Genomic DNA, 16,692 nt, shown 5'->3' with positions numbered 1-16,692 from the left:
CATTAGTCATTTGTGCAAATCTTTAAGAACTTTATAGGAAGGGTTGTGAACCATCATTGTTCGAGTCATTTTCAAATGACACCGAGGTCTCCGTGAAGACACACTATGTTCTTTGTGAAGTTATTTATGAAAATTTCCATTCATAACTTTGAGATAGTCACACTTGGCTCAAGCAAACATCGCTTGATGTAATCTAGACATTTTGATATCTTGCCTAGTCGATTATGTACTTCACTGAACTCTTGAGCTACTCAAGTCAAGTTTGTTCACATTTGATGAATATAGCCATATCCTTTCAAATTCTTTGTGAAACGTTGAAGTAATTGAATCCTCTTTAGCCTTCGGAGTCAACTGTCTATACCAAGAACAATATCTCTCTGCTTTGTCGGTTTCAACAAGTAAGACTTTCTTGTCTTAGAACGATTCCAATTCAAGAAACTATCAAGAGCCTATTTAATAGAGCCTTGAGTACGTTCTTGTCGATGTGACATTGCTAAAGATGTTTGGAACGCAAATCAAGCCCATGACTTGAACTTAGTGAGTTTATCATGTTAGAGAAATGTTTGTTTATAATCAAGCATTCTTAACTCAACGCTTGGATAACCATCCCATTCAAATAAATCTCGCTACTATTGCTCATTAATTTAAATGTGAGTCTTTCCGTGTGTAAACGGATCAGTTGCTGATTATGGAACATAATAACCATTACTTGTTCCAGCCTTTGGCTTAAAAGGTCTTTAAACAAAACATACGATCTTACAACTGATGTAGCTCTTCTTGCTTCATTCTAAGCTTGTAAGTCGATAACTTAGCTTAACTTCAATAGTTTGAGGTCACTCTCATAGTGGAACACTCAAGCAGTATCCTATACTTGTGAAGATAACGAATTGCTAAGTAAAATACAACAACATGAACTCATGAGTTGGAATGAAATCTAATTCCTTTTCTTCGTTCCTTCTTTCCTATATTTCTTATCATACAATATCTCATAATCTTACTTTAAGAATCATTTCTTTAAGTACCTTGACTCTTATACTTTGTTAGGCATAATCAAGCACCTAGTGCGCCGTAAAACAAATTTCCATCTTTTCCATTAATTCTTACTCGAATTACTACATCAATGAGTCCTACTCAATTGTGATGCGAAAAGATACGTTGGTTGTCAAACATTGACAATCTTGAGTTTGCAACTCAATACCTCATGTTTTATCAAAACTACCTAGTATTTTGAATACATGATGTCCAACCGTCCTTTCGGACTTAATTATAAAAGTCATTTATGAGAATTGTATTTTAGAAATGCTTTTCCTTTCTTTGAGAACTATTCTCAAGGATTTCCTTTACCAATCATGGAAACAATATTATTTGATTTGGAATAATATAAATATAAGTGCTAAGTATAATCATTTATCAAGAACATAATAAGTTTGAAATTTAATAGCATTCATGCAAACTTCAATCTTATTAAACGTCTTATTTACGCATAATAATTGTCCCTATTTGGCGAAAATAAGGCGATTCCAAGATCCGAAGAAACAAAGAGTGGTTAAGCATGCTTTGGCTTGTCTTAAAAAACTCAATCTTCTAGGGTAATCATTGCCTTGCTAATGGCTCTAAGCCACTCTTGGTTAGACAATCGTCGCATCTAATGCATCTTTGACGATGTATCTCTTTTGTCACGGTATGTGAGGACTCTTCACTCATACCGATGAGTTAAACCAAAACCAACGTGCACACCCGGTGTGCCTTATGCCCCTTGGAGAAGTGATGGCACCTCGCTTTGGCGTAGCCTACCATCACTCTCGTTCGGTTAGTAAGTGTTGTTTTGGAAAGGCAAGTTTTACTCAATATTATTAGGGACCTAGGATTTCTATGTTGGTTGATTTAAGTGAACTTAACTAATCATCGCAACATCAAGAAAACCTAAGCATGCATCTAACGAATAATTCACATATATATAAGCATAAAATATAAAGCGAAATTATAGATGCATATTGGCAACTAGCATGACCCCTTGAGATCTTCATATCTTCAAAAGGTCTTCATTTGAAATTCAAGGCTTTGTCTTCCAAGATACGCCATCTTCAAGACTTCACCAAACTATACAAAAACTAGTGTCTACAACTAGGAATGATCTAAATAATAAAGTACAAAAATACTTAACGGTGCGTAGACCGTATTAAGATTTACAAAAATACATAACGGCACATAGTCCATATTTTCTATCCTAGTCGGGTCCCACTAGTTGCCATTTCATAAAACCTGTGAGAGAGAATATATGTATTCCATTCATTCATTCACTATTTGTGAATGTCCCATGCAATTTACAAATTAAAACAAAATAAAATGCATTTAAACAACGCGCGCACTAGTAATTATTCTAGGTGGTTAATCCGATTAACACGCCTAATTAAAACTAGTCAAAGTTGTTTAACCGATTATATAATTTACGTCATTAATAATTGAAGCTCCCACTAAATTCCGCATTTCCTTAATTAATCTAATTAATTAAGTCGGTAGCACCCAAACTTGTCAAAATGAAATTTTGCCAATGCTGGTCAAAACCGAGGCCTAGCCTCCCAAAATTTTAAATAAAATAAACAAAATTAATTAAAATAGATAAAACGGCAAAATAAGCAACATCAAGCCTACTACGGCTAGACACCTCACCGCACCAAGCATACACACACGCCAAGACCACGAACACACGGCCCACGGCACACGGCCGCGAGCTACTGCCACGGAACAGCCGCGCGTGTGCTGCTGCCTTGCGTGGCTGCTGCCGCGCGTGTGGCCGCAAGTAAGGTGGTGCTGCCACCTTGGCAGCCACATATGGGCTGTTGTGCAGCCCGGCTCGCCAAGGTGATGCATTGCCTCGTTTTGCGTGCCACGGCCTCGGGATTTGATCCCTTTTCGCGAGACAACAATAATTAATTCTAAGTTAATTTTAGAACTAATTAGAGAGCAAAAAAAAATTTAAACAAGTCTAACTTAATAAAATTTTCAAAGTGCAAATAACCAAAATAATTCCAAGAACCATTCTTAATTAAATTGGTTTATCTTGGTGCAACATAAAATTGAGGCAATTTCTCACTTTCAATTTAATCAATTTAAATTAAACTTGAGAAATTGACAAAGTAAAGGGAAGTTGGAAAAATATGAACTTTAATGTTCAAATGAAAATTCCAACATCTAAATTTTGTGAATCCTTGAAAATTATATCTTCCAACGTGAAGATAACCAAATTTCTATCACAAAAATCGAAACTTTATGTTTCCAATCAACTCAAAATGATTAAAACATCAAAGTTTAACACAAAATAACATGGAATTTAGTGGTTTTTAAAGTTTCAATCACTTATCACAAATAAATATTGAATCTTTAACACTTAGGAAGCCTCAAAATTAAAACTTTCACATTAAAAAGCAATTAGTTTGCAATTATGTGAAAATAAATCAACCTTTAAGCATCAAATACTACCAAGTAAGTGTGCTTTAAGGGGACATAAAAATGCAAAAAATAATGCAAAAAATCAACCATATAATCAACAATTTATGCCATTAATTTCAAGGTTAGAAAAGACTTAAAATTTTTCGTCAAAAATGAAAAACCCCTCGAAACAACCATTTCTGGTCAGAATTTGGCTAAAAACACAGCCCCCTTTGGGACTAAAAACCTTTCCAGAACACGTTTTCCACCCAAAATTCACTAGTCTTGGGCGAAAATCTGGGTTCTGAGAAAAAATCGACATTAAAACGGGATTAAAATAAATAAAACCGAGCTACTAATCTAATTAGCAACTTAAACCAGAAAATTAAGCCAAAATAAACCTTGAAAAATATGATTATAAAAATAAACGAGCGGGGCTCCGATACCGCTGTTAGGGTTTGGTGAGTCCGACTCACCGCGGAAACAAACCCCGACCCAAGGAACCGCTCGCAATAATTAAAATCATAAAGCGTAAATAAATAAACACAAAGAAAAGATAACGAATCTTACCCTCGAAGCGAGATTCGCCCAAAAACCGGGGCTCTTACTTGAAAGCTACGAGCACGTCAAGCGTCGCGCCTCCGACGGTATCCACCCACAAAAAGGCGAACACAACTTTAAGGTCTACTACCTGGGGGTTAGCGAAGTCCGACCAAAACCCGAGTGTTATATGAGTTTAAGAGTTTTTCCAATATTATGGAATGCTCTATTTAACTCCCACTCAAGCATCATTTTCAATGCCCAAAGTTGGGTATTTATAGGGAATGATGGGAGTATGAAAATCTCTCCCATCAATGTGGGACAATGAGATTTTCTCATTTTATTTTAAAGCTAAAATAAAATTATTAAGCAAACTAGTAATAAATCAACAAGTGTCAAGCATACATGAGAGAGTAGGTGAGGATCACTTGGAGATGGGGACCAAACTTGCTCCCCACTCTCTCCCTCACCTTGTGCCACATGGCAACCCACTTGCTCCCATATTCCAACCTTCCCCTTATTCACGGCCCTATGGCCCGAGCCAAGCCACGAGCCAAGCCCGAGCCCAGCCCGAGCTCAGCCCGCACCTGGCCCACACCTAGCCTGCACCAGGCCCGCACCCAGCCCGCACCTGGCCCGAGCCCAGCCCGCACCAGCTGCTGCTGTGGCGTGGTGCGGCTGTGGCTGCTGCTGTAGTGCGGCTGTGGCTGCTGCCGTAGTGCGGCTGCTGCTGTGGCGCGGCGCGGCTGCTGCTGTGCCTAGCCGCGGCTGGCCGTGGCTGCAGCACGGTGCGCCGGCTCGTCTTGCCCTTAGCATTCGGATGCTCGGGGCACTCCGATGCTAGGGGTATTTTCGGGAATATTGTTGATTTATTATTATTTTGCGCGTCTCGTCTTTTATTATTTAGACTCGACTTCCGACGATCGGTTTCGACGCTCTAAGCTCGAATTACCAATGTCTAATTATTTAACACTCAGGCGACGAATTAATTTCTTCCGAATTAATTCGTCGAGTTGGTTCGCATATATTTGCTTGGGTGTGACCCGAAGGGTTCAATCAAGATTAAGCTGTAATATTAATTATATTAATATTACTGATCGGAAGCGGCCTCCACCCAGGCATTCCGATCACTTGACCTTGCTGAATATATTAGCTTTCTAATAATTCTGAACCCTGTATCAGAATAATACACTTGTTCGAAGGACACCATTCCTTTCACGTTAAGCTACTACCCCAATCAAATTAATCATTTATAATACCTAGACCTACGCTAAACTAGTTAGTGGCAAGTAAAGGGTCGAACCACTAGGGAAGCACACTAATTCAACATCAATAATCACTAATGCAAGAGTGAAAAGGGGGATTGTTTTTGTTGGTTTTGTTGAGTAAGAACATTAAGACTACAAATAAGCACAAAAATGATGATTAAAATCAAGGGCAAATGACGCTAGGGATACGAGGGTGTCAAATATGATTAGAAAGAAGGGAATAATGGTGATTATCATGAAACACATGCCAAAGAACACAAGATTCTACCTAAAAAATTCATTCTCATGCAATAGTCTAGGCAAATCAATGAAAGAGGTCTACACTAATAAGGATCATTCTCATGCATCTTATTAGTTACAATCTAATCAAGAGAATAAAGAAGCACAATCCATAAAAACTCCACTTTAATAACTCATTCTCATGCAATCATTAAAATAGAGACGATCTTAATCTAGTTCAAATCACTTTCATGCATTTAAACTAGAAAACATCAAATAGAGTGCAATAATAATTTCAATCTATTAAAAATCATGTCTTTCATCAATTTATGGCATAAGATCAATCCAACCATCATCATTCATCCAATATCAACTCATATCTTCCACCCCCTTCCCCTAGACAAAAGTTTAGCCTAGAGAAGGGAGATTAAACACAATATCAAAACTAGAAATAAACTCAAGAAACTCAAAACAAAACATGATTAAAATCAATGAAATCAATAACAACTAGATAAACTAATAAGATTGACAAGAATAAGTAACAATAAAACAAATAAACAAGACTAAAGGAAAGGAAAAGAGATTACTAAAGAAATGATTAATGAAAGATGAAAACTTGAAGTCTTGCTTGATTGAAGATTAAACTTGAGCAAAGTTGAATGCTTGGAAGAAAATTGAGCAATAATCTACTTTCCCTCTCTAAAAATTATCTAATCTACCCTAAGAAAGAGAAGCTCTCCTAAACTAATTAAGAAAAATAGCATCCTAAAATTCCCCCCTTTCTAATTACCCAAAGATGGGTATTTATACAAAGCTAATAAAACTAAAAAAATTAAAGAAATCAGAAATTAAGGAGGAAACAAAAGAAAATAAAAGAGAAAAGAAATAAGAAAAGAAAAGGAAAATAAAAAGAATAAGGAAAGAAAATAAAAGAAAAGAAAGAAATTCAAAAATGAAAGCAAACCCACCAATTCCCCAAATTAAACCATCAGACCCTCAATTCCCCTTCTTCTTCGATTTTTTTGCTTCTATGGGAATAACCCCATACTTCACTCACTATCAAACTCCATCATCAAACATTGCCATCAAATCCCCACTGTTCATCATCATCAACTATAATAGAGCATCAAATCATGGCCATCCGATTTTCATTAAAATCACGTGAGAAGCTCGTGATTAAACCCACATTTGCGCGCTCGCAAAGATGTCGCGCAGAGGTCACGCAAATGCTACTGCCACGAATCTGAATTTGGACTCCATTTGTGCGCTTTCTAACTGGGCTGCGCGGCCGCGAATTGGCTGCTCTGTTAGAGGTTGTTGGTGAGTGTGTGACGGTGGTTAATTTGGGGTGAATAATTGCGAGGTGATGTAGGGCAAGTGGGTTGTTTGCGTGTTTGTTGCGGTTGAGTTCGGTGGCTTGCGCTTGCGAGTTTGCTGGGATTGGTGGCGAAATGGGAGGCGCAACAGGTGCTACGGGCTGCTCTTATTAGAGGTCGCTTCTGGCGATTTGTGATTGTTGGATAGGTGGTAATTGATGGCTGGAGATGTTGGGGTTTGGTTTGCGTGGGCAGCGTTGCTACTGAGAACGGCTTTAATTGGTGGCTGACGGTTGTTCTGGGTGTGGGGGTTGCGTGAGAAGGAGAGTTGGAGCAGGGGAGTTGGCTGCGGTTGCTGTTTTGGTGATTTAGAATGGTGGCGCGGCTGGTGGTTTGTGATGGTTGGTGGATGCGGTTAATTGGTGGTTTAATTGGTGAGTGGTAGAGACTCGAATTGGGAGTTGGCTGGTGGTTTGGGATGCTGCAGCTGGCTGCAAATTATTTTGCGTGGTGGATGCGTTTGTTGCTATTGCAGTTGGTGGTGTTGAGGAAAGCAGGGAGCAGGGGAGATGAGTGCGTGACTGGTGTGGTGGAGGATAAGTGTCTGTGGGGTGAAGGTTAAGGGGCAGCAACTATGATGCTTGGAAGCTTCTTGGATTGAAACCTTTGACTCGAACCTCCGACTTCCGAACACAAATATGACTTTGAAACCCGGAACACCTACTACCAAAAACACGAGGTATTACCACGAGATAAAATAAAATAAGATAAAGATAAAATAAAATAGAATAACTTAAAAATAAAATCAAAAGAAATTAAATAAAATAAAGAAAACAAATATGAAAATAAAATAAAAGGAAAATTTAACGACAATGAACCAACCTTTGCTCCATTTTCTCAAAATAGACCAACCTTTAAATCTGCCCAAAATAAACACAAGTTTGTGTTTTTTCTCTCCTAGTAAACCCAAATGACCTGTGACTTGAAGATCCGGTCATTTTTTTAATTTTTCTTTAATTATTTTTTTAAAATGACAAAATAAAATAAAATAAAAATAAAAAAACTCAAACCATCCTCACCCACTGTCAGCCCCTCCTCCCTCCCTCCCCCTGCCGCCGGCCAGCGGCCAACTCACTTCCCGGTATCGGTTGATTCAATTCAAACTAAATTTAAACAAAATTAACCTTGACCTACCACATACTAAAATAAATAAATTCAATTCAATATTTTGTAAAATTCAGGAAAAAGGAAGAGGATTATATAGAGACAACATCATTAACCCATAAACCCTGTGTGATACGATAAGGAGGTTTGGAGTGAGAATTGGAAGATTGGAAAAGCAGAGCAGCGTAGCAACAGTAGCAGCGAGCAGGGCACCACCACATCAAATGGTTGCGGCATAGGAAGCACCAGAAAAATGCGCAGGATTGTGTTTTCTTCTTTAATCTTCTTTTTAATCAGTCGTTTTTCTCTCATTGTTGATGTTGTGGTTTCCTCCATTGTTGTATTTTCTCTCTCCTATTGCTCTTGTGGTTTTCTCGCTTTGGGTGGTGTTGGGGGCAGCAGAAATGGGGAAAGGGGAAAGGGAAAGGCTAGGCTGCCATGGGTGGGGGAAAGGGAGAGGCGGTGAGGTTGACGGCGTCGTGGGAATGGGTTGGGAGTCAGCCGTCGGCCGTCGGCTGTCGATAGGGAGGGGGTTGCTGGTAGGGAGAGGGGGCTAGCATTGATGGGAAGGGAGGGTGTTTTTCTTTTTTCTTTTTTTTTTTTAATTAACAGATTTTTAAAATAAAAAAATTCAACTAATGAGAACATGACATGTGGATTCTAACCTAGTATAACAGGTCAAGTGACCTGCTCAGTTCACTATGGGAGAAAAAACACAAACTTGTGTTTATTTTGGGCAGATTTAAAGGTTAGTCTATTTTGGGAGAATTGAGCAAAGGTTTGTTTGTTGTTGTTAAATTTTCCAAAATAAAATAAGAAAATGAAAGAAACAAGGAATTATTAACTAAAAATACGAAAATAAACTAAAAACTATTAAAAACTACTAAAATACTCAAAATAAAGATAAAAGACGAGAATAAGCAAATAAAAGAAATAAAGGACAAAATGGGCTAAATTAATTGAAAATAAACCGGAAAGCGACTCAATAAACACCCTAAAAGTGACATAAAAGTCACTTATCAAACTCCCCCAAGCTAACCTTTTGCTCGTCCTCGAGCAAATTAACATGAAACACAAGAGAAGGAAAGTGAATTATTCAAGCAAAGTTGAGACACTAACTAAAGGAGATGAGAATGTACACTAACTCACTTTCGTAGGAATCACGGTCAATTTTAGCAACTAAAAGACAAGCCCTTTAAACCCCTAGATTGCCCTAGAGGACGAGTATGCTCTTGTGAGGGTTTCCTAAGAGCTTAACCCACAACTCTAGACAAAAACCAAAGCAAAACAAAAATAAAAAGAAAAGCAAACACAAAAAAAAAAGCAAACAAACACAACCATGACCAACATAACGTAGAAAGGTTTAGGAAAACCAATCAAGCTCAAAGGCGGAAAATACTCCATTTGGACTCAAAAAGAAGAGACATGCACCAAAGAATACTCACCTTTCTCAATACAATGAGGGAAAACACGTTCTGAGATGCTCATGGTTGAGAGAGACAAACCTAAGCTAAGCATAGAGAGCTAGAGAATTCATTCTCTGCCCTAGCCCCATCTAAGACGGTCCACGTTTTCTCCACTAGCTTCAAATCACCCCCTAGTTAGCTCCTCATGATTCCACGAAAGAACCGGAAAAAGATTCAATTTGTGGAATTAGTGGGTCATCCCGACATCTCAACTATGCATACTCTCGCCATAGGGTTGAAATCTATCTCCCTCCACCGGAATTTGACCTCACCCCTCTAAAGTATAAGGGTCTTAACTAGGGTTGTAACGTAAGGCAAAGGGTTAAGGCGGGGTAAAAATTTGATAATTTTGGTGATATTTCCTAAGTGAAGCAAAAGGGTGATCAAACCTCAAAAACAAACTCAAGAATTCACCAAACATCAAACAAAAATACCAATAATGCCATCTCCCCCAAGCTTACTCAACACCAACATTCCATAAAAAGGAAAACGAAGTAACGCCCCCCCCCCACCCCAAGCTTAAACGAAGCATTGTCCTCAATGCTTAACTATGGGAATAAAACAAAACCTACTTTTTCTTTTTTTTTATGTCCTTGCCTTTTTTAACTAAGGAAGGCTTTTTCTGGGATGCATTTGCTTTATTACACACAATATATACAATTTACTTTCTTGCTTGGTACAAAGAGCATAATACTTTCTCATTTTCATTACAACACAAAACAAACTCTCAAACCGAAATGCTTCACAAACTAAGGGTTAGGGAAACAAAAGGTCATACGGCTTGAAGTGTGGCTCATAATAAAAAAAGGGAATAGGCTCAAAGGGTTGGAAAGAGGAGCAAATGCAAAATAAAAACAAAATATGTAACAAAACTAAAAGAAGATAAAGAAAAATGAGAAAAGGGTGCCCTTTTCCTCCCCTAGAGACGCTTGGACACGATCTTGGGAGTTAGAGGACAACACAAGGATTAAGATATGCATAGTCAAGGATCCTAAACGCCGCTCAACAAAATTGATGAAGGCTTGAACAATCTAAACCTCATAAGGGATGGGAAGTAAGCAAATACTAACTAAAGAGCTTCATATCCACTATAGACAGCAACACCATATTACCACTTTTCTGTGAACTAAGGGTTCAAACGTCATCAATAGTTCTTAACCTTTCTACCTTAGCTTAACATTTGTCAATCTCAACCACAAGCACTCTCAAACCATGTAGGTCATCATCAATTAGGAAGAAAAACATTCTTTGGCACATTATCAAAGCAATCAATTCCAAATGCATGAGCGAATTCCGAAACAAATTCATTTAATCTTGTCATAGTCATGTTTTCCACAAAACAAAAAAAAAACAAAACAAAACAAAAGAAAGAGAAAGAAATCAAAAAGGTTCACAAACGAGGCATATAATCCAAATAAGTCCCAATCGTCAAACAATTGATCGTTCGATAACAACATCAATGATCCCAGGTTCCATAGAACCAATGCAAACAACCTCGAACCATTCAACTTCTTCCTAAAATAGTCCTAAACTAAGCACTCAAAGAAAAAGTAAAAGAGTAAAAATAAGAAAGGTATCACCGGGAGGTTGGCTTATAAGAACTAGGGAGCATAAAATAGAGTTCACCAAATGTCATTCCGCTCTAAACTTCCAAAAAGCAACCTACAAGGCAAGACAAGACACAAAAGAAAACATTAAAAGAAAACAAAGAAATAAAACAAAAAGAAAAAGAAAGGAGGGGGATAAAAAGGGTTAGAAATCCTCCGGGTTGCCACCTGGGAAGCGCTTGTTTATGGTCTCTAGCTTGACCCTTCACCTCATTCAAGGTGGATTAAAGAACATCACCCTCATAAACTTGAGTATTGAATCATAGATTCACCACAAGGAAAAGGAGGGAATGAATCAAGAGCCAATGGTGGCTCATCTTTTCTCTTTCTCTTCTTCTTGTTGATTCTTCTTCTTTTTTCACTCTTCTTTCTTTTCCTTCTAAAAGGGGGATCGAGCTTGGAATCCTCAATATTAGGAAGGTAAACCACACCTTCCTTAAGAGAGCCTTCAAACCAAGCGGGAACTTCAAGGAAGTCATCATACCTCATTGTCACCTTATCATCACGTGGAGGTAAGCTCTCATTAGCCATCACATCATCGACCACATCAACTCTACATACGCTCACCGCCGTAGGGCTCTTCAAAACAACATTCTCAACTAGCCTACAAGGAAAGGGGTTCAAACTTGTTTGGTTCAATAAAATCAAATGGCTCCTCATTTTGTCCTCCTTGAGAGTTTTGGGTTGATAAGTATGTGAAGGGTTAGTAGATGATTGTAAGGGGAGTTTTGTTGTTAAATGGAGAGAAGAAGTTTTGGCTAGATGGGAATCAACAAATTTATTGTAAGATTTGATTTCTTGGAATTGTTGAGTGATAATTTGACGTTGTTGAAGAATTTGGGTTTGTGTGTGGTCGGGTGGGGATTTTTCTTCATACGCTTGAGGACATAGGTCATGATTTTGATCTTAACAGTTCTCTACTTGGTTGGAAATGTAGGAAAAGTTTTAGGTTGGTGGATTGAAGAAAGGTCCATATTGGGGGTAGGAGTTTTCTTGCCTTGGAGGTTGTTGAAGTTGTTGGGATTGAGCTTGGGTTACAAACTCTTTTTCCCTCAAAGTCAAAACTTCACCCTGCTTGATATTGAACTCTCTACAACATGATGCATCATGATCTGTCCTACCACAACGAGCACATGAGAAATCAAAGATTTGTGAATGTTTTGAGCACAAACCAACACTTGAGTTCAACTTGAAAAGACCTTCATTCAAGAGCTCAACTATGTGCTTAAGTTGACCGAATTTCTCCAACTCATAAAGATCTCCTTGCTTCCCTTGGGACCTTCTTTAGCCTCCCCAAGAATATCTAGTAGCCACTTCTTCAATTGTAGCTTCAACATGGCTTTGAGGGATCTTAATCAATTGGCCACCGGCACCCGCATCTAGATTGGTCCTTGATATTGGCTCCAAGCCATCATAGAAGAATCTCATGAGAAAATTACGGTTGAATTCATGATGAGGACATGCTCTAATCAAATCCTTAAACCTTTCTTATGCTTCCCCAAGAGTTTCATCCGGTTCTTGCTCAAAGGAAGCTATCTTCCTCCTCTTTTTTGCGGTTTGCTCATCGGAAATGAACCTCTTGAGAAAGGCCTTTGCAACTTCCTTTTATGTGGTGAGAGAGTTGGGCTTCAAAATCTTGAGCCATTTCTTTGATCTTCCGGTAAGAGATTGCCGAAAGAGATGCATACGAATGTAATCTTGGCTCACTTCATTTGTTTGCATCATTGCACACAACTCCAGGAATCGGTCCAAATGCTCAATGGGGTCTTCACTTACGCCTCCGGACAATTGCTCAATTTGCACCATCCTAGCATATTGCGAATGGATTGTGAAATTAGTCTCGGGGGTCAGGAGAAGTATACCAATCGTGAGCTCATAAATTTTCGGGTTTCCAAACTCCCTAAAGAGAAGGTCATCCTCTTGTCTTGCCATATCTCTCTTTGAATACAACAAAGCTAAGCACACGATTAGCAATGACAAGTAGGATTAAAAAAACAAAGTAAAAGAAAGGAAAGCAAATAAAATGACTCTAACAATAGCAAAAATAAATGTTAAACAAGCCACTTCCCCGTAACGGCGCCAAAATTTGATCAAGGGTTAGATAGGTCGTTAAGCTATTACCCTAATCAAATTAATCATTTATAATACCTAGACCTACACTAAACTAGTTAGTGGCAAGTAAAGGGTCGAACCATTAGGGAAGCACACTAATTCAACATCAATAATCACTAATGCAAGAGTGAAAAAGGGGATTGTTTTTGTTGGTTTTATTGAGTAAGAACACTAAAACTACAAATAAGCACGAAAATGAAGATTAAAATCAAGGGAAAATGACGCTAGGGATACGGGGGTGTCCAATATGATGGAAATAATGGTGATTATCATGAAACACATGCCAAAGAACACAAGATTCTACCTAAACAATTCATTCTCATGCAATAGTCTAGGAAAATCAATGAGAGAGGTCTACACTAATAAGGATCATTTTCATGCAACCTATTAGTTACAATCTAATCAAGAGAATAAAGAAGCACAATCCATAAAAACTCCACTTAAATAACTCATTCTCATGCAATCATTAAAATAGAGACGATCTTAATCTAGTTCAAATCACTTTCATGCATTTAAACTAGAAAACATCAAATAGAATGCAACAATAATTTCAAGCTATTAAAAATCATGTCTTTCATCAATTTATGGCATAAGATCAATCCAACCATCATCATTCATCCAATATCAACTCATATCTTCCACCCCATTCCCCTAGCCAAAAGTTTATCCTAGAGAAGGGAGATTAAACACAATTTCAAAACTAGAAATAAACTCAAGAAACTCAAAACAAAACATGATTAAAATCAATGAAATCAATAACAACTAGATAAACTAAAAAGATTGACAAGAATAAGTAACAATAAAACAAATAAACAATACTAAAGGAAAGGAGAAGAGATTACTACAGAAATGATTAATGAAAGATGAAAACTTGAAGTCTTGCTTGATTGAAGATTAAACTTGAGCAAAGTTGAATACTTGGAAGAAAATTGAGCAATAATCTACTTTCTCTCTCTAAAAATTATCTAATCTACCCTAAGAAAGATAAGCTCTCCTAAACTAATTAAGAAAAATAGCATCCTAAAATTCCCTCCTTTCTAATTACCCAAAGATGGGTATTTATACAAAGCTAATAAAACTTAAAAAAAAAAAAAAAAAAAAAAAAAAAAAAAAAAAAAACAAATTAAAGAAATCAGAAATTAAGGAGGAAACAAAAGAAAATAAAAGAGAAAAGAAATAAAAAAAAGAAAAGGAAAATAAAAAGAATAAGGAAAGAAAATAAAAGAAAAGAAAGAAATTCAAAAATGAAAGCAAACCCACCAATTCCCCAAATTAAACCATCAGACCCTCCATTCCCCTTCTTCTTCGATTTTTTTGCTTCTATGGGAATAATCCCATACTTCACTCACTATCAAACTCCATCATCAAACATTGCCATCAAATCCCCACTGTTCATCATCATCAACTATAATAGAGCATCAAATCGTGGGCATCCGATTTTCATTAAAATCACGTGAGAAGCTCGTGATTAAACCCACATTTGCGCGCCGGCGAAGACGTCGCGCAGAGGTCGCGCAAATGCTACTGCCTCGAATCTGAATTTGGACTCCATTTGTGAACATTATGACAGAACTGTGCGGCCGCGAATTGTCTGCTCTGTTAGAGGTTGTTGGTGAGTGAGTGACGGCGGTTAATTTGAGGTGAATAATTGCGAGGTGATGCAGGGGAAGTGGGCTATTTGCGTGTTTGTTGCGGTTGAGTTCGGTGGCTTGAGAGTTGCGAATTGGCTGGGATTGGTGGCAAAATGGGAGGCGCAGCAGGTGTTGCGGGCTGCTCTTATTGGAGGCCGCTGCTGGCGATTTGTGGTTGTTGGGTAGGTTGTAATTAATGGTTGGAGATGTTGGGGTTTGGTTTGCGTGGGCAGCGTTGCTTCTGGGAACGGCTTTAATTAGTGGCTGACGGTGGTTCTGGGTGTGGGGGTTGCGTGAGAACGAGAGTTGGAGCAGGGGAGTTGGCTGCGGTTGTTGTTTTTGGTGATTGAGAACGGTGGCGCGGCTGGTGGTTTGTGATGGTTATGTGGTGAATTTGTGGTTTAATTGGTGAATTGTAGAGACTCAAATTGGGAGTTGGCTGGTGGTTAGGGTTGCTGCGGCTGGCTGTAAATTATTTGTGTGGTGGATGCGTTTGTTGTTGTTGCAGTTGGTGGTGTTGAGGAAAGCAGGGAGCAGGGGAGATGAGTGCGTGACTGGTGTGGTGGAGGATAAGTGTCTGTGGGGTGAAGGTTAAGGGGCAGCAACTACGATGCTTGGAAGCTTCTTGGATTGAAACCTTTGACTCGAACCTCCGACCTCCGAACACAAATATGACTTTGAAACCCGGAACATCTACAACCAAAAACACGTGGGTATTACCACGAGATAAAATAAAATAAGATAAAGATAAAATAAAATAGAATAACTTAAAAATAAAATCAAAAGAAATTAAATAAAATAAAGAAAACAAATATGAAAATAAAAGAAAATAAGAGAAACTAGGAATTATTAACTAAAAATACGAAAATAAACTAAAAACTATTAAAAACTACTAAAATACTCAAAATAAAGATAAAAGACGAGAATAAGCAAATAAAAGAAATAAATGACAAAATGGGCTAAATTATTGGAAAATAAGCCGGAAAGCGACGTAATAAACACCCTAAAAGTGACATAAAAGGCACTTATCAACGCCCTTCTAAAATTTTCCATTTGTCACTCCGCCCTATCATTTTTCGCCAACTTCTCTGACGCAAACAAGATGTTATTAAAGTCCCCCAACCAAATCCATGGCAATTGAGATTGAGCGGCAAGATCCTCAATCAACCTCTAAGATAAAACACGGTTATGAACTTCCGGCCAACCGTAGAAACCCGTAAGCCTCTAAACCATATCCCCCAGACCATCCTCACCTCGACATCAATATGATGGACCGACATTGACCTAAGAGTAACATTAATACCCTTACGCCACAGAAGCGCAAAACCACCCGACCTCCCCATCGAGTCCACTGCTAGTCCCTCAAAATCACCAATCCTTCGTCGAATCATCTTAAACTCAGCTGAGATCAATTTCGTCTCTGATAGAAAAATCACAGACGGGGCCTCTCTCTGAACAAGGTCTCGGAGTCCACTAACTGCAGAGGGGTTGCCCAACCCTCTACAGTTAAGGCTTAATATACTCATTGAGCTTGGCGGGGTTTCTCATTAGCAACCTCCGCCTTCCGCCATCCAGAAATACTAGTGTCATCACTCAAGATTTTTTGAGATTTTTCTACTCCCATCTGTTCTTTTCCCCCCTCCCTAGCACGTTTCCCCAACTCCACAAAACTACTTACTTCAGTCATCACACTATCATACCCACCTACAGACCTTGGCAATTTCTTCCATTTTTTATTCTTTTCAACCCCACCCCCAACACTTCTTGACTCCCCCGTGAAAGTAAATGGAACAATGTTCCCTACTTCCCACTATCACCAGACTTAGAATTATGTATAAATAAAGGCTCCTGACTTACCTCATCCGTGCACACTAAAGCATTAGAAGTAGTTACTTCAATACTTTTGTCCTTCTCATCATCAATAGACCCTTTTTCAATCT

General features: G+C 38.3%; 1 non-coding gene across 1 annotated transcript; it reads left to right on the top strand.

Annotated features, from left to right (window-relative positions):
- The first annotated feature begins 12,453 nt into the window (after window positions 1-12,453).
- Window positions 12,454-12,560, top strand: LOC145641102 (small nucleolar RNA R71). The gene has a single exon (XR_014115169.1). It is a non-coding gene; the product is annotated as a small nucleolar RNA R71 (small nucleolar RNA).
- The last annotated feature ends 4,132 nt before the right edge of the window (window positions 12,561-16,692 follow it).

This window comes from Chenopodium album, chromosome 7, assembly GCF_948465745.1.
Source record: "Chenopodium album chromosome 7, dcCheAlbu1.1, whole genome shotgun sequence".
NCBI classification, from domain to species: domain Eukaryota; kingdom Viridiplantae; phylum Streptophyta; class Magnoliopsida; order Caryophyllales; family Amaranthaceae; genus Chenopodium; species Chenopodium album.
The sequence above is the reverse complement of the archived record's forward strand: the minus strand, read 5'-3'. Positions and strand labels throughout refer to the sequence as shown.